Source organism: Canis aureus, chromosome 2 (assembly GCF_053574225.1).
Source record: "Canis aureus isolate CA01 chromosome 2, VMU_Caureus_v.1.0, whole genome shotgun sequence".
NCBI classification, from domain to species: Eukaryota; Metazoa; Chordata; class Mammalia; order Carnivora; family Canidae; genus Canis; species Canis aureus.
Genome location: NC_135612.1, coordinates 70,104,760 through 70,123,654, shown reverse-complemented (window position 1 = coordinate 70,123,654; position 18,895 = coordinate 70,104,760). Strand labels below are relative to the sequence as shown.

General features: G+C 40.9%; 2 long non-coding RNA genes across 2 annotated transcripts in view; both read left to right on the top strand.

The window, feature by feature from the left end:
* Positions 1-18,895, top strand: part of LOC144301376 (uncharacterized) — a 198,544-nt gene that overhangs the window by 110,560 nt on the left and 69,089 nt on the right. The window lies entirely within an intron of this gene.
* LOC144290953 (uncharacterized) lies at positions 8,372-14,340 on the top strand. The gene is made up of 2 exons (XR_013358429.1): positions 8,372-9,618; positions 14,194-14,340. It is a non-coding gene; the product is annotated as an uncharacterized LOC144290953 (long non-coding RNA).

Here is an 18,895-nt window from a genome sequence, read left to right as displayed (position 1 = left end):
TTCTGACTGGTAAGAGGTAAATTTTTGAAAAGGGTCTTAGGTCTTCCATGAAGGAATGGACTCTAGCTCTAGCATCTGTGGAGACTGCCCTTTTTTCTGGCTTTGCTTAATATAACAGTCATGAGGAAATGAATTCTGCCAATGATGGAGGAACTGGAAGTAGATTCTTGTCCAGTCCAGCCTCCAGAATATGGTCCAGCTCTGATTTTTTTTTTTGGCTTATTGTGAGACCCTGAGGAAATCAAAATGTGTCCATCTATGAGCTCCAGGGAAATTGATCTAATACAGGGATGTTGCATTAGCCACTAAGTAGGTGACGTGTTACAGAGCAACAGAATAAAACTGGCTTTACTAGAGGCTTGCTCAGCCTGACCAACTCCAGGGTCTCCAGAGCTAGTGCTGCTGGTGGAGCCTACCCTGCTGTTGTGACTGTAGCTGCACAGAAGCACTTGATTGGGACTCAACCTCTCATGCAGTGACAGGTGAGCATGGGTTATCATGTTTTACCTTATGTTGATGTAGCTCTTCTTCCTCTGTTTTCCCTTAATCTGTTCTTTATTTTTGAAAGTACCTTGCTGAAATCACCCTTGTATCATTAGGGTCCTCAAAATACAGAAAATCTTTTAGTTCATCTTTGGCTATTGGAATTTGTTCTCTTTCAGAAAGTGCATGGTGCTCCTCCACCTTCTCCACTTACCCCACTCTTTGAATTTAAATTTAAAAAATGTAAAAAAAAACTTTGCCCCCAATCTTGTATAAGGTAGATGAAGAAAGAATGGTCTCTTTACAGAAAACCATACTGAAGTGACTGTTTTCCTCCATATGCACAAGAATCCCATAGAGAAGAAATTGCAGTTGTATGTATTCCCTGTGTATCTGACAAGTGTGCAGATTTGTTCTCCAGGTGGACTTCTGTAGTTAAAATGTTCTGTGCTGCCTGATCCAGGAGAAGGTTATGAAAGTAGCTGACTTAGGGGGCTTACAATGACCTATGCACCCCCAGGGTCAACCTAAATAAGGCTGCTATCCCTGTCAGTGGGTCCATCACTGCGTTCAGTCTACTGTGTCTCTGTAGTATAAGTACAAGTATGTGTGACTTCCAGTGTATCCTTTGATTCTACTGCTGAGACTGGGGAGGGCTGATTTAGCTTTGTATTTTGAAACATTCAGATAGCTAAACTGTCCCTTTGCTTAGGTAAGCAAGAGGACCTCAACTGGTCCTGGATAATCTCATGGGTGTATATGTAGGAAATCAGGATTTAAACCCTTCTAATTTCCTTGAATGTTTCATCAGAGATGACCCTCTAATGTGGAAGAATTATTCATGATGTGGTTAATTTCCACTACAATAATTTTCAGACATTCTCTCCAATGGGACTCCTATCTCCCCATCTTACGTTGTTTAAGGCCTATTCGTGACTTGACTCACTCCTATTTAGCAAAAGGTTAGCACTAGTAGAAAACCATATAATCTTTCATTTTGATGTAGCTGTTTTATTGACACAACCCTGGCATTGTTTGTTCTAATCCATGAGGCTCTTTATAAATGAGACATGAAGAATTTTGTGTGCAGTCTAAGTTGGTGACCAAGGAGTTGAAGGTTTCCATGATTCTTCATGTAAGATAATTTGGGATGATCACTTCCAATATGTACCTCCAAATCTGAAAGGAATATAGATGAGGAGAGAGTAAATCATGTCTTTGACAAAGACAACTATTTGAAGAGACCTGTTTCCTATTTCTGTACAGTTTCTCACTAAACTGAAAATGAGGGTAAATTGTACCCCAAAGATATAAATATAGTGATCCAAAGGAGTATCTACATCCCAATGTTTATAGCAGCAATGCCCACAATAGCCAAACTGTGGAAAGAGCCCAGATATCCATCAACAGATGAATGGATAAAGATGTGGGGTGTATTTGTGTATGTACATACATATATAAAATATACAATGGAATATTAGCCATCAAAGGAATGAAATCTTGCCATTTACATGGATGTGGATGGAACTGGAGGGTATTACGCTGAATGAAATAAGTCTCACTCATAGGTGAAGAAATAAGTTTCATAGGTGGAATATAAGAAACGGTGCAGAGGGTCACAGGAGAAGGGAAGGAAAACTAAAAAGTCATCAGAGGGAGAAAAGCCACGGGAGACTCTTAATTCTAGGAAACAGTGTTGCTGGTGGAGAGGCGGGTGTGGGATGGGGCAACTGGGTGATGGGCATTAAGGAGGACATGTGATATGAGCACTGGCTGTTATACACAACTGATAAATCATTGCACACTACGTCTGAAACTAAGTACTTTGTATTGGCTAATTGATTTAAGTTAAAAAAAAAAAAAAGTGTCTCCTGCCTCTTCAAAGGTCCTTTTGTTGCCTAGGCTAGGCATGATCTCTCTAGGAAGGGCAGTGTCTAGCTGTGCTGTGTTGAAACAGAGTACTAAGAAACATCATTGATCTCCCCAGCCTATGAAGAAATGCCCAGCTATTTCAGGAAAATGCCAATATACTTGGGTTTCCCTTTTAGTAGCAAAGATACAGATCAGACCTACTGCAGCAAGGTTATCTTATTTCACCCTATATTGATGACCACTCTTCTCTTCTGAGAAGAAATTCCTCATAGACCTCTGATCCCAATCAATCTTGTACTCAAGTAGGCTTCTCAGGAATGTCTGCCAGAATTAAATATCTTTGTAGTTGGATTCCTGAAGATTAATATGCTTTTGTTGGATTTAGTAGTCTCTGCTTTCTTTCCAAATATTCTCTTCAATCCAGTAATAGAACACTATGGTATTATCTAAAATTCAATCTGACATTAATAGAATCTTCAAAGTGATCTCAGGAAGTGATAGTAGAAGAAGTGGTAGTGAATCAGAAATGAGGTGGAGGGGACAGCCAGTGAAGTATATTGACCTAGACACCCATTATACACTGGGGCTTAAGCCCCCAGGGGACTCTGAAGCTCCATGGATGCATCTCCTCTCAGAATACACCTGAGAAATTTCCCTCCTGTGGAGGGGAGGTGTCTAATCATTTTAACTACCAGTTTTGCCAAGTTCTTTATTTGCCTTACTAGTCTGAGTTGTCAGTTCCTCTATGCAACTGAGATGTGGAACTGTATGAGAAAATGTGTTTGGGCTGCTTCATGCCACGCCCTCACCCTCCCCAATCTTAATAGAAGGATGCCCAGCCCCCTGGATTTCCCTCTTAGTGGGAAAACGGGCTCAGAGCTTACTGAAACCATGTGCTTCCTGTCCATCTTCTCTGATGCAGACTTTTTTCTCTCCTAGGAAGAGTTGCTTCATATACTCCCTATTTCCCATTCAGATTTGTCTCCACCCCTGCCACCTATAGGTCATAGCTATAGGACCTAGTTCAAATTGACAAAAATGAACTCTTTGTCTTAACATGAGAATGTATTTGAAGGATGAAAAGCTAGATCTACTTATGTCAGATCTCCTTAAATGTCACAAACTAGACTATGAATATTGTAGAAGGCCCTTTCCCCTCTGTCTTGGTCATCTCAGGCTGAGCTCCAAACCTGGTTGCTTTGCTAACTTAACACAAATGTGTCCTCTTAATGGAGCCAGCTCTGACTTTCCCGAATTGAGTTGAAGGTGAATGGAAGGACTTGACTAAATAGGAAAACCCTGTGCCTCTTCCTTATGATATAGGGACAAGGTCTATAGTTTCCTGGCCTCTAGACAATCACGGCAGTTGCCCTCCTTCATAGGGGTGATAGACACTTCCAGCTTGATGAGTTGGTTTAACCCTTGTATTGCCTTCTGTAAAAATGGATTTCCCTCCAAAATTCTGTCGGTAAACTCAATCCCATGGTTTTTCTGCATTGATGGATTTGTAAGAGAGCTTTTTTTTGTTTTGTTTTGTTTTTTTGTTTCTAGATACTCTATGCAATCCACCATGCTCCAGGATTGACCACATCTGGAATTCAACCCTGGATATTCCAGGTCTCCTTTTTAGTTCTTAGAAATGCCAGTGTTTATGGTTTAATTCCAAACTCAGCCCTGATTTCTCAGGAATCAATCAAAATCTGCCTTCTCATTTATAAGGATGGCATTTTATACTGTTGGAGACAAATTTTCTAAATCTAAAGAACTGTTACATCTTTCTATGCTCTGATGTTTGTTATAACTCAGATGAGCTATCTGAGCAGCCGAGGCTGTAGGGAATTAATCATATGCTCGTAGCTATGGGCCTGAACACAAATGTATGAATGTTCTATTTACCTTCTTTCCCCTTTACCCTTTAGGGAGGCTGTGAGGAGGTGGTGTTTGACTTACATGAAAATATTCTGTCCATTTGTGTATCACATGATGGCCTTGTCTTTTCCTAATACCTTTCAAGAGTTCCTTCAACTAACCCTCAGCAATATTCTATTTTTAATCCATATATTTTTACACAGTACTATATTTATGCTGAGTATCCTCATTTGTCTATTATTTGGACTAATATCCATCCCTATACCTTTGAGGATATTGATTCTAATAGATTGAGATAAAATCTCTTTATAGAGTATGGGTTCCATTTTCTAAGATACGGTACTCTTTAGGGTGACTTTCTTAGAGCTGTGAGTTCTTGTGGTGATTCTTTGACCTGAGCATGTATATTTTCAAAGAAGCTTGATGAAAAATATTTTTCTAATTGAGGTTATGTTCACCTGGGTGGAATACAATGTTATGTTTCACCTGGATGTCTTCCAAAATGGGATACTCAGGTGATGCTCCTTGAAAATTGGTCCAGTGGAAGCAAAGATCTAACTGGTAGAAGGGTGGAGCTAGATGTCCTCAAAAAAAATTTTTAGCCTTTGGCACCAGTAATATGAATGTCATATATGGATATTATGCTCATTATGGACAACATTGTACTTTTCTTCCTGTGCTAAGGCTTGTCTGGGAGACATGGTCAGAATCCTGAAACCTTATATTGATGACCACTCTTCTCTTCCTGAGAAGAAATTCCTCATAGACCTCTGATCCCAATCTATCTTGTACTCAACTAGGCTGCAGGATCACACTATTGGGAATAACTGACCTTGGTTCCCACACCATGAGCCAGAGACTTTCTGGGTGAGAGGGGCAGCTGTTGGTCATACCTTCTGAGTATTAGTCCCTTTCTGGTTTATTTTTGGTGATGCCTTTCTAGGAAAAATGGCTCAGAAGTCCTAATGAATAGCTGTAAAAATGGCTGTAAAAACAAATTTTAAAATGTCAAGCCTGTCTTTCATAAAGAATATACTGTCAGGAGGTGGGGTAAAGGGTTTCCCTCTCCTGACAATTCTGTGTTAGCATAGATGTCACTGGCCTTCTGAAGTATGGAAGAAATCCTACATCTTAGATCTTGTAGCAAAACCAGTGAGCATTCAACCAGTGGATTGAGAATCTATTCGGTTTTCAAGGATTAGACCACTGCCAGTCTGCAGTGCCCTGTATCAGGACTCCCACCTACAAAAGGTCCCAGGTCAATTCAGCCTAGAAAATTGTGCTGGGGTAGTGGAGTTGGGGGGTTCAATTGCTATTGATGCCACAGAAACTTGTCAGTGGAAGATAATACCTGCGTACTGTCCAAAGCTGAGCTGGCCATCAGAGGCTGTGTCGGTCCTTCAGGAAGATGAGGGAGCAGGGGCTCATTTCCAGTCTATATTTAATCACTAACTCACATCCCTAGGAAGGTCTCCTGAAATTCTCATGCTTGGATGTGTGATATTCCTTTGCTGAAAAAAGGTTATCAGTTACAGGGACAAAAACCCAGGTTTAGAAAGCACTTGACGAATTGTGTGATAGTTGGCATTTATCAGATTGAGCATCTGGAGATTCATGTCCTCAGTAGATACAGGTCTGTGTGGAGCTGTGAGGTGAAGTTGCTTTCCTATATAATCTCCCAGGGCCATAGAGACCTAGGGTGTAAACTGTCCATTTCCTGACACATGCCATTAGCTGGTCACCAAGTGGTTAGGTAAATCACTCAAGGTGTGGTTATTTCCCACTACACCTCTTTCATAGCATAACCTTTCACGTGACTTAAAGGATTTCTCTTTATATTTCACTGGCCTCTTAGACTGTTGGCGGGTGGGGGGAGACTTACTGGGATCTCAACCACTTTTTCAGAAGTTAGCACCGGTAATAGTGCATGTCGCAATTTGTCATTTTTAATGTAGCTGCATTTCCTTACTGCTATTATTCAGAGTATTTTGCTGACTTTATGCCTCATTCATTAGTCTTCTACTAATAGGATATGAAGAATCCAGGTCTGACGGTAGCCTTGAGGTTGTTAGAATTCTTCCCTGGTCAGAGATAATGTATGAGCACTACTGCTCTTCCTCCCAACTTGCATGATTATAATGTAAATGAGCAGAGAATGAATGGTCTCTTTGCAAAAGGCACTTTCTATGAGGTAGATTCCTTTTATAAAGCACAGCAATTCCTCTCAAGTGAAAGTAAGGATATGACCCTTTCTCCTAAACAGTGACAAGTTTGTGTGGCCTCATTTGGAATCTGCTTTGGCTGCCTTTGGTAATTATCTACCTTGTGTTGCCTGGTCAAGGAGAACATAATGTGGAGGTAGATGGCCTGAATGTACCCCAAGAGAGATTCAAAACCCCATAACTTGTCTTACGGGATCCTGTTAGTTCCCCATGGGTCAACTATTAGAGAAATGGCTTTCCTGCTGTGTCTCATTAGCTGGGGTGGGGTATTTAAGTTCTGTTCATGCAGTGGGAGTTGTGACTGCCCTTCAAGACCCTGCCCTTCAAAAAGTAGTGGCATCTCCTCTTTCAATGTCCTCTAGACTGAGGCCATGAGTGACTTAGGAATGACAGAAGAAAGGGGCATGCTTGGAGCACTCTTGCTGTCGTATTTTTTTAATTCAAGATTTAAAATTCAAGTTCACATTTGGTATAGTATTACAGGGGTAGAATTTAGTGATTCATCAGTTGCATATAACACTCAGTGCTCATTACATCAAGTGCCCTCCTTGATGTCTATCACCAAATTATCCCATTCCACCACCTGCCGCCCCTCCAGCAACCCGCAGTTTTTTCCCTATAATTAGTTTTCTGGTTTGCCTTTGTTTTTTTTCCTTTCCCTTTGTTTTGTTAAATTCATGTTTTATTAAATTCCACATGAATGAAATAATATTTGTCTTAGACTTATTTTGCTTAGCGTGATACACTCTAGTCCCACCCACCTACGTTGTTTCAAATGGCAAGATTTCCTTCTTTTTGACGGGGAGTAATATTCCCGTGTGTGTATGTGTAAAATCCCATATCCTCTTTATCCATTATCAGTTGATAGAAATTTGGGCTCTGACCGTGTTTTGGCTATTGTGGATATTGCTGCTATAAACAGTGGGGTACATGTGCCTCTTCAAATCCCTGTGTTTATATCTTTTGGATAAATTCCTAATAGTGAATTGCTGGGCCATAGGGTCCTTCCTATCTTTTACTTTTTGAGGAATCTCCATACTATTTTTCCAGAGTGGTTGTACCAGTTTGTGTCTTCAGATCAGGGACCTGTCAGTGGGTATATCTGTTGGTCACTACAGAACACACATTTGTATGTTGTCTTAGTGTTAAGGGCTTCAACACCAGTCATACAAATGGAATAGAAAGTGGTTCAGATTTCAACTGATAATAGCTAGGTCTGGGAGAGAGGGTTCCAAGTCATCCCAGACAGATAGGAGAGATTAAATTGTTATTCCTTTCCCTGTGATTCCAAGTTCTTTGTATGTCTTTCATCATTTTCCTCAAACCTTTCATCCCTCTGCCCCCAAAATTCATGTCCACAGAAGAATAGTTAAGAGTCCTCTTTTGAAACATGAAGTAAAATTTGGATCTTACTTTGGACCTCTTGAAATCACAATTTGAGACCTGGACTTGGGGCAGATACTTCATTGGAAGTTATCCAGGTAGCACAGTGGCTAGAGTGGTGGTGAATGGGGGATTGGATGAGAACAGCCAATACAGGCATAGCATTGTGCTGGTCACCTCACTCTGTAATTCCCGGAGGAGACCCTCTATATAAAAGCATGTTGAATGTGTTTCAAGATGCCTTCCTTGGAAGGACAGGATCCAAGGATTCACTCATAACTTTATCCAACCCACTGGTAGAGATACTCCCTCCCTGCTCATCTGACAAGAACTTTGTGCCTAGGACTGAGCTCTCCTGGAAGACTTTTGAGAAAGCTTTAGGACAAAACTTGATATTTATCACAAGAGGGTCTCCCGCTGAATGTGGGCAACCGACCTGGTGCTGTCCTCCAGAAGTGCTGAAAGTAAAGGTTTGGAGGGTGTATACTGGAGCACCTCAGTCTATGCCACACATGCCCACCTGTTACTGAAGAATACCAAACCTCCTGGGTTCCCATTTCAGTAGAAATGTAGTTAATTTCTACATTGGTAAGGTTCTCCAAGTACCATAGGTGAGGCCTCTGACATCTTCATGTGATGGGATCTGGTTTTCCTCTCAGAAGAGATTCTTCACAGACCCCTAACCCCATTTCCCATCCCCATCTCTACCTCTCAATCTGTCAGCCAGAATCAAGTGCCTTAGAATTCTGATAAAGGAGAGCCATTTGATTACTTTGATATTTATGAATGATTTTCCTTTATCTTTTCGAACTTTATCATCTATGAAGGAATTTAAGGTCCTATTGATATATTACCAAAAATCCTATATGAATTTGCAAAGAAATATTCCTGAATTGGGGTAGGATGGATAGTAAGGTGTTAGGTTCTGTTCCTGTGTGAATATATCACCATATCAGACTCCCTTCTAATGGTAAATATGTCACTGTGGGCATCGTCCCCTTCCAGGAGTACACTTCACCATATTCCTATTTGTTCAGGACTTGGTGATCAAAATGGTAGTATCTTTCAGGTGTTTGGGGAATCACCTCCTCATTCCTTGAGCTTCTAAGAATTGTCGGTCCCTTGAATGTGAGCATATGATGCTAGTTTGTGAGAGAAGAGTTTATTGTATGCTATGACCTTGTACTCCTCCTGCTGCCCCATGTGTTCTGGTGAAGCCTGGCCTGGGAAGTGTTGCTTTCTCATTTGAACCTCCCAGGACTGAGTCAGGACATGGGAGATGTTTTTGAAACCCTTCTGCATTGCCTGCAGTTCTTAATCTGTTAGACTAATGACTGGCCCGTCCTGTGAAGGCAAAGGCTTCCTAGCTATTTTGCTGGACTCTGCCTGCAGCAGTCTTATTCTGGAGTGTGATGCTCATCCTGCCAGCCCACTGGAAGACCCCACTCACCCCTACCCCAGGTCATCCTTTAACACATATCTGCCTGATACTCTTGTTCTGTGTCAGAGGGTTCATTTCCGAGTATCTGTGAAGCTCCTGGTAAGGGACTTAACCTTCTGGATGTCATGGAAGGGTGTTTACCTCCAACTTACACCCAGACATATCAACCAAATGTTGATTATGTGGTAATAGTCACCATGGGCCTGGGCCATTCAGGTCTTTGCTGAAGACTCATATACTCTGAGCTCTTGGTCACTAGAAATTGATCCTATGGAAGTTTTCTGTCTTCATTGATATAGGATCATTACTATGTGGTTGTACCTTCAAGTGACTGCTTTTCCACGGGAGGTGGGTCTATTTTTCATGGGTTTTGGTTTTGTCTAAAAATGGATTGGGGAGGGGGAAGAGATCAACCCAGAACATGTATTAGATCTCTGTCCTATTGAAGGATGATCCACATGAGTTGAATGTAAAGCTAGAAAAATCTTTATTCTTTAATATTCAAACTGTTCTATAGGCTCTTGGCATTCCGCCGGCACTCTCAGGGTAGATGCCACTTCTCATCTTTGCTGATTGGGCAGTTTTCCTCTGTACTGCATTTTCTAGAAATGGCTGTGTCATGAAATTATTAACCTGAAAGCTGTAACCTGTGGTTCTCTTTGAGTACTGGATTGCCTTAGTTGAGACAGTGTTTGGGGACTTCTCATCTTCCTGATGTCAGGCCTGTTTCAAGAGTAACAAGATCAGCAACTCAACACTGAATATTCCTGTTCTTTTGTCATCTTTACAATAGACATTGATCTTGAACTGTACTTTTCCTTCTGCAGTATGATAAAAATTAGCCCTGATTACTCAGTTATATATGGATCAGCATCTACAAGCTTTTTGAAAAAGGTGATGTTGGGACACCTGGGTGGCTCAGTGGTTGAGTTCCTGCCTTCAGCTCAGGGCGTGATCTCCTGGAGTCCTGGGATCGAGTCCCACATCAGGCTCCTTGCATGGAACCTGCTTTCTCTCTGCCTATGTCTCTACCTCTTTGTCTCTGTGTGTTTCATGAATAAATAAAATATTTAAAAATAAAAAAAAAGTGAATAAATAAAATATTTAAAAATAAAAAAAAAACGTGATGTTTTATATGTTCATATAACATATTTTGAGCAGCATAGTATGAGTCTTCTCACTTGGAGGGATCTGCTACTTAGGATGTTTCTATCATAACCTCAGAATGTGCAAGTGAACTGTACAAGATCCATAGGTGTTTAAATTACCTGCCCAGTGCCCTCACTGGGCAAAAATACTGGAAGGTTCTAAACCACCTTCTAACTGGTTTGTGGGGACCTCTTTGGAGAAGGGAGGTGAGTGAAAAATGAGAACATTCTGTGTCTAGACAGAATTATCTCTGCGTTTCTTCTGTGGTCGTTCAGGACAGTGACAACCAAGGGGGGGTTATAAAAATACCTCTCCCACAAATCGAGCATTAAGAGGACAGGGAAGCCTTGAAGCAGAGATACCTGAAAGATTTCAAGTCTGGCTCAGGAATCCTGGATGGAGAAAGGCTTTAGAAGTTCATTTTCCACATGCTTTGAATAAAGCATCATTCGCCATTGCCGACACATTCATGGATATAGTTTTTAAATGCTCAAACTTCAGAAATTCAAAACCTTTTGTGAGGACTATTGAAGGATTAGACCGTGGAAGGTCTTCTGTGCTGCTCTTGAGCTTTCTTGCTTTCCCTCCACCATCCTGTTTGGGTAAACGGGGAATGGTTCCTTCACATGCATTTCTCTGCATGCTAGGATTTCTTTTCACTTATTCTTGGCAAACTATCTACCAGTCATCCTGAGGTAAAGAATTTTACGATGAATTCTGAATAGAGCAGCAGCCTCTCTAGGTACCGGAAGACTGAGGCATATCAGGGTCAGGTACCAGAAAGGGCAGAACCTAGGTGACAAATATTTGTAGCAGTTATGGGAGAGGAAACTGCTGCTTCTATGGAAACAGTCCAGCTGGTGTTTCTGATGATAGCTTTTTTTTGAGTTGTGTGAAGCTGCTATATCCACTAGATGCAACAATCCTTAAACTGAGAGTAACCAAGGTTGAGAGTTGAAGCTGGTTTCTCAGCCCAGTGTGGGTGTAGGCATGCTGAACATTGCTCAGTACCATCCAGCAGTAAGGAGCTGTACAGCCCAGTGGGCACACTGACACTCTGCCGTACATTAATTCAATCAAGTAGGTCATTTTTGTCTGCCTCAACTTACTGTTTCAAGTGGCCTTTAAAGTCTCCACCTTCTTATACCCCATATCTTGCCTCAGCTCCTCTCCCTTAGTAAGCAGAAGATACGGTTTCTACTATTGTTTAGGGGTAATAAATCTGGTATTAGCACACAAAACCACCTGTGGTAGGCAGAATTTTAAGATAGCCTCAATCTTTTCTCTTCGTTATGACCATAGTTTACTTTCTATGGCATCGGTCAAGGGACTTTTCAGGTATTAATTGGGGTTCCATGTCAGATGATTTTACCTTGTTAAAAAGAATATCCTGGATGGGCCTGACTTATTCAGACCTAAGATCTTTAAAGGACAATGACTCTGAGATCAGAGACTCTTGCATCTACTGAGACTCTCTCCCTTTCTGGCTTTGGTTAATTTAACTGTTGCTGATAGAACTCCTTCCTTGTAACTGAGGAATCTGGAAGTGGTGTCTTGCCTACTTTTTCCTCCAGATGGAATGTTGCCTGGTGATCACTTTGTTTGCCTCTTGTGAGACCCTAAGGGGAGAGTGAGTTTGGCTATGCCCAGAGTCTAAGCTACAGAAACCATGAGGCAATAAATGTGTGGTATGAGATCACTTAGTGGCGGTTTATTACATAGCAGTAGAAGATAATTACCTTTGCTACAGCCTTGCTCGGTCAGCATGGCCTACTTCAAGGTCTCCAGAGCTGGTGCCACTGTGCAGGCCATATCTGGGTGGGTCTGCCCTAGTTTCTGTGATTGTAACTGCACCAGCTCATGGGGCAGAGGAGGAAGTTGTTCTCAACCTGCCATAGTTTTTGAGCGTAAGGGCGCTCTTGTGAACCATGCTCCTTATTCCCTTGTCCTAGGACTTCCTCATCCAGGGCATGAACCACTTGAAACTATGTGATCCTTTAATATGTGGTGTACATAAACACTGGCAAATTTAGGATTCTTTCATCTCCTCTCTAGTAGACCACAACCATCTCTAAGTGAATATAAAAGCTGACTAATCTTCAAAAGCTGCATCTGTCTGAAGTAGCAGCTAATGAAATAAAAAATGAGCACCTGAAAACTTCCCTAAGGTGATAGTAAGCCTGGTATAAGTTTTAGCACATAGAGAATCTTTATTCTATCATTTAAAGACCCACATACCTACAGTCATAACAAATTACTGGCTATGAATTGCTTTATGGTCTGTTACTCTTCATTGAAATAGATTAAGGTAAAACTCAAAAATTAAATTTTTACACTGGAAAAGCCTAATTCTCTTTAAAACTTTTAAATGTTTTTATTTGGGGATCCCTGGGTGGCTCAGCAGTTTGGTGCCTGCCTTCGGTCCAGTGTGTGAACCTGGAGTCCCGGGATCGAGTCCCGCATCAGGCTTCCTGCATGGAGCCTGCTTCTCCCTCTGCCTGTGTCTCTGCCTGTCTGTCTGTGTCTCTCATGAATAAATAAAATATTTTTAAATGTTTTTATTTAAATTAAGAATATTAGTTTCAGGGGTAGAATTTAGTGATTCATCAGTTGCATAAACACTCAGTGCTTATTACAAGTGTCCTCCTTAATGCCTGTCCCCCAATTGCCCTGTCCCCCCTCCACTTCCCCTCCAGCAACCCTGTTTATTTCCTATGGTTAAGAGTTTCTTAGTTTGCCTCCTGTTTTCCTTATTTATCCTTCCGTTCCTTTATGTTCATCTGTTTTGTTAAATTCCATGTGAGTGAAATCATATGGTATTTCCTTCTCTGACTGATTTTTGCTTAGCTTAATGCCCTTTAGTTCCAACCATGTCATTGCAAATGGCAAGATTTCATTCTTGTTGATGGCTGAATAATACTGTGTATATATATCCAATTTTCATCCATTCATCTATTGATGAACATCTGGGCTCTGACAGTATTTTGGCTATGGTGGACATTACTGCTATAAACATTGGGCTGCATGTGCTCCTTTGAAACACTGTATTTGTATCTTTTTAATAAATACCTAGTAGCATAATTGCTGGGTCATAGGGGAGCTCAATTTTTAACTTTTTGAGGAAGCTCCATACTGTTTTCCAGAGTGGCTGTACCCATTTGCCTTCTGACCTAGAGTGCAAGAGTGTTCCCCTTTCTCTGCAACCTTGCCAACATGTTTCCTGAATTGTTCATTTTAGGCTTTCTGATCAGAGTGACGTGGTATCTTATTGTGGCTTTTATTTATATTTCACTGAGTGCCATTGAGCACTTTTTCATGTGTCAGTCATTTGTACGTCGTCTTTGGAGAAATGTCTGTTCATGTCTTCTGCCCACTTCACTGAGTTCTGTTGCTGTTGTTTTGGGCATTGAGTTTGGTAAAGTTCTTTATACTTTTGGGTACTGCCCTTTATCTGATGGGTCAGTAAAAGTCACAGGATATAAAATCATGGCACAGAAGTCTGTTTCTAAATGCTAAACAATATAGCAGTAGAAAGAAATTAAGGAACTGATCCATTTATAACTGCACCAAAAACCATAAGATACCTAGGAATAAACCTAACCAAATAGATAAAAGATCTGTACTCTGAAGACTATGGAATACTTATTAAAGAGATTAAAGACACAAAGAAATGGAAAAACATTCCTTGCTCATGATTTGAAAGAACTAGTGTTAAAATGTCTATGCTACCCAAAACCTACACATTTAATTCAGTACCTATCAAAATAATACGAGTGTTTTTCAGAGCTGGAACAAGCCTAAAATTTTGCGTGGAACCAGAATGGCCCCTCAACTGTATGGTCAACGAATCTTCAACAAAGCAGGAAAGAATATTCAATGGAGAAGAGTCTTGGGCAAATGGGGTTGAGAAAACTGGACAGCCACATGTAGAAGAATGAAACCAAGCCACTTCCTTATACACAAAAGTAAAATGGATACAAGACCTAAATGTGAGACAGAAATCCATTAAAATCCTAGAGGAGAACACAGACAGCAACCTTTTGGACCTTAGCTGCAGCAACTTCTTGCTAGACATGTCTCCAAGAGCAAGGGAAATAGAAGCAAAAATGAACTATTAGGACTTCATCAGGACAAAAAGCTTTTGCACAGAAAAGGAAACACTCAACAAAACTAAAAGGCAACTTACAGAATGGGAGAAGATATACTGTATAAAATTTCTTGTATCCTACCTTCTAACCTCTAGAGTAAAGGAATAGTCTGCTTTTCTGTGTACTTTGTAGTAGAGATGCTGCTGGGTGATGTTTGGGGCTCTATCTGCAGCAAGTCCTGTTTTTGTGGGCTTGTGGCAGGTAGGTTAGCAAGAGGGTGTTGGGTGAGTGGCAGCCTGATTCGCAGTCAGGAACATCCCTGGTTTCCTAAGGACAGCCCTGGTCAAATGACCAACTTTCTCCTTGGGGCCTTTATGTCACAGTGTGGTCAAGGTCTGTCACTTTTGTCTTTGGAAATCCTATCAAGGAATGCCAAGTAGAGGAAGCACTTCCCAGGTGAAGCTCAGGCCAGAGTTTTTGGCACATGTGTGCCTATGGGCATTTTGCTTCTGACTTACCTGTAACGATCCTCATAGGTGCTTAGGCCCACTTCTTAGGAGTCTTGATTACATGAGTCTTTTCTTTCACCTATATGCTCACTGCCACAGTTATAATTTCATTATCTTTAAACTTTATAGATGTTTTATTGACTTTTTGCAAGTGATATATAACAAAACACACAATGCCTAGGTCTCCAAAAATGGGAATTCTAATACTGTTAGTGCTGACCACATGTTTATTAAAGGAAATGTTCACTTCGGAAGTGTCAGATAAGCACAGGGAGTACAGGATGCTGTACCACAAGGCCTTCTGGCCCCATTGTAAATGGTTGCTTGATTTGTAGTTTTGGAAAGGCTAATGAGCTGTTCTAGGGGTCTATAAAGAGCCTTCTCGGGGGAAGGAGAAGTGGGATGTGACTAAGATGAATTAAATGAGAAGGCTGCAGAATCCTTGAGGATTTTTCTGGCTCCTATTTTATCAGTTAACTATGTCTGCTTGGGTCCTCTGAGAGGCCTCACCAGAGAGTAAAAGAATAAGAATTTTACTAGGAATAGAAAATAGAATGCAGGGACGGAATAGGGCATCAGACCATACTTGAAAGTCTGATCTGGAGAGCCTATGCAAGTTTCAAGTCCATCTGGAAGCTCTTGAGCCGAAGCAGCCACCAAGAGGACCCTAGCCTCCCTGGATTGGGCCTCCGTATCCCCACTGTACTCCATCATTGGCCAGAATAGCCTGTGAGGGGTATGGCCTCACAGTGACAGAGCTCAGAGTACAGCAGCTGCTCCTGCTTTCCATCAGTTGGGGCCTCGGGAGTAGGTCCCAGTGACCTGTGACTCAGGAATCCACCCCTTGGCCATATACATTTGTCTCCCACAAGTGTGGGGAGCATTTTCTCTCTGGATCCAGAGCATGTCTCATTCAAAATCTAGAAAGGAGAGGTTACTGGTCAGGGGCAGCCTCCACCTGTGCAGCTGGCCTACGACTGCAGCTGGTACTTAGCTTCTTTCTTTGCCATGTCTGTCCATTCCTTCCTCCCTAGCTGTCACCTCCATAGGGTTCAGTTCTACCTGTTTGGGGTGCTGGAGACCACCATGAGTTTTAACCAGATGCCTTATGGTTGCTATACATGGTTAGTCACAATGGGACAGGGAAATATCACAGGAAGCATTCAACTGGATTGCCTGTGTCCCATACGTACTTAGTTTTAATAAGGATTTCCCTTGATTTAGCATTTTCCATATGATTAAAACCCACTTGTATCTGATTTTCTGTGAATTGTGTGGTCATATCTCTTGATTTACAGGTGTAGTCTGTACACAAACTAAAGGACTTAGGAAACTAAGTTAAAGGATAAGGAAACTAAGATAAAGGATAAACTTTCCTTTATCATCTGGGTTGCAAATACTTAGGTTTTATTTTATGGTACATTACAGATTTTTTTCTTTTGAAAGACTTGCAAATTTCACAATTTGAAAATGTGTGCCTTCTGGATTTTCTCTCATAATTAAAAAGCTGTTCCCCACTCAGACTCTTTAAATTTTCAGCTTTTCTTAGTCCTCATGTGCTTTCTGCCTTTTATGGTTAAAATCTGTTGTACTCGAATTTATTTTGCCATAAGAAGTGAGCTAAAGTGGTGCCTGAATGGCACAGTTAAATGAGTGGCCAATTCTTGGTTTCAGTCCAGGTCATGATCTCAGGGTTATGAGATCTAGCCCTGCATTGGACTCCTCAGTCAGTGGGGAGTCTGCTTGAGATCCTCTCTCTGCCCGCCCCTCTCCTCACTTGTGCATGTGTGCGTGCGTGCTCTCAAATCTTAATAAATAGAACTCTCTCACTGTAGTGTGTGTTTTTTTTTTTTTTTTTTTTTTAATCTTTCACGTAGCTACTTTATCCCAGCATCACTTGTTGATACCATACTTTGGTCTTTTTGTATGCGTGAAATAAAGACCATAAATATAAACAAAAAATCATCTTCAAGGAATTTATATTTTTTTAAAAATCAGATTCAAATTTGGACAGTGGTTTTATATTTATATGAAGAACGAGTTAATATTTTCTTCAAATGAGAAATATATTTTTGATTATGTTTAAAAGCTATTTTAAACAGATTTCCAAATGTTGGTCACACAGTATAAAACCACAAAGATTTTACAGACCATGCGAGATCAGAAAAGTAATGACAAAGCTGCTTTCTTTAAAATGTAGGGGATTGGTCAGCCCTGGTGGCGCAGCGGTTTAGCGCCTCCTGCAGCCCAGGGTGTGATCCTGGAGACCTGGGATGGAGTCCCACGTCAGGCTTCCTGCATGGAGCCTGCTTCTCCCTCTGCCTGTGTCTCTGCCTCTCTCTCTGAATAAATAAATAAATCTTTTTAAAAAATGTAGAGGATTGTTCTTATTAGACATTTTTGGCATTAGCAATATTTCATGAGGTTTATTAATAAATGGAAGGTTTTGTTTGTGGGAAGGGCAGATGGAAGAGAAATTCATGTCCTTAGCAAAATTGAGAGTTAGTAAAACTAAAACTTCAGATTGCTTCATAAAACTTAAAAATCTGGATCTATCAGTTTGGAGAGTTTCCCTCTAATATGAATTTTTCCATGTTAAACATTGGGGAATCTGTTCTAAAAACACTCTCTTGTATGTTTTTAAAAACCAACTGAATTAAACTACAGCAGTAGGCACTTCTATGTTTCTTCTATTCCTGAGGTTTCTTCTCTATTCTGTCTGGTATTTAATGGTACATCATTTCTGAAGGATTCTCTGTAGTGGTTGCATTCATTAGTTATTCCAGTTATCTATTGCTATGTAACAAACTACAGGAAAATTTATTGACCTAAAACAAGTTCAAATTGCTCATAACTTTGTTGTGATTTAGGAAGGGCTCAGCTAGGCATCTTGTCTCTGTTCCATGTGGCATCAGCTAGAATGATTCAGAGGGGCTAGAGGATCATTCCACTAACAGGGATGGCAGATGAGTACTGCTTGTCAACTGAGAGCACAGTGGGGCTCTTGACCAAAGGCCTTATGCTCTCTTACATGTGACTACCTCAGTGGGGAATGATTGGGCTTTCTCCCAACATGGCAATGGGATTCCAAGAGACTTGGGCAGAAGCTGCAAGGCTTATGACTAACCTTAGGAATCCAAGGAACTCTTTTACCACATTCTATCAGTTCAAGTCCTAGAGGCCAGTCCAGACTCAATGATAAGGGTGTCTTAGCTCAGGCTGCTGTAACAAAATACTGTGGATTGGGTGGCTGAACAGATACTTATTTCTCATGGTTCTAGAGGCTGGAAGGTTTAAAATCAAGAGGCTCTCTTCCTGGTTCACAGATAGCTGCCTTTTCGTTGTGTCCTTACATGGCCAAAAGAGCATTCTCTGGTCTGTCTGTCTTTTTTTTTTTTTTTTAAATAAAAGTCCTATCATGGGGGCCTCACTCTTAAGATTTGATGTAAACCTAATTACTTCTCAAAGACCCCAGCCCCAAATACCATCTCAGTGGAGGGGTTAGAGCTTCAGTATGTGACTTTAGGGGGACACAAATATTCAGTTTGTAGTGGGAATTGGCTACTTTCCTGCCTATATTTTGAGGTCTAAAAATGTGTGGCTGTATTTGATTTCAATCCAGTATGAATTTTTGTTGCCAAAATGAAAGAAAACTTGGAATAAGATATGTTCACTGGTTAGAAGTTCTCTAGTATTCAATTTGAGCCATGACTGAAGATTTTATTATGGACAGTCTATTACATGTGCTTCTGCCTAGTACAAATTCTTAAATATTCACTAAGGTAACTGACTATAAGGTTTTCCTACATTCACTGCACATGACATTTTTTTCTCTAGAATGATGACTGAAGTGGTTGATCACTTCAGTGCTTTGGCTGG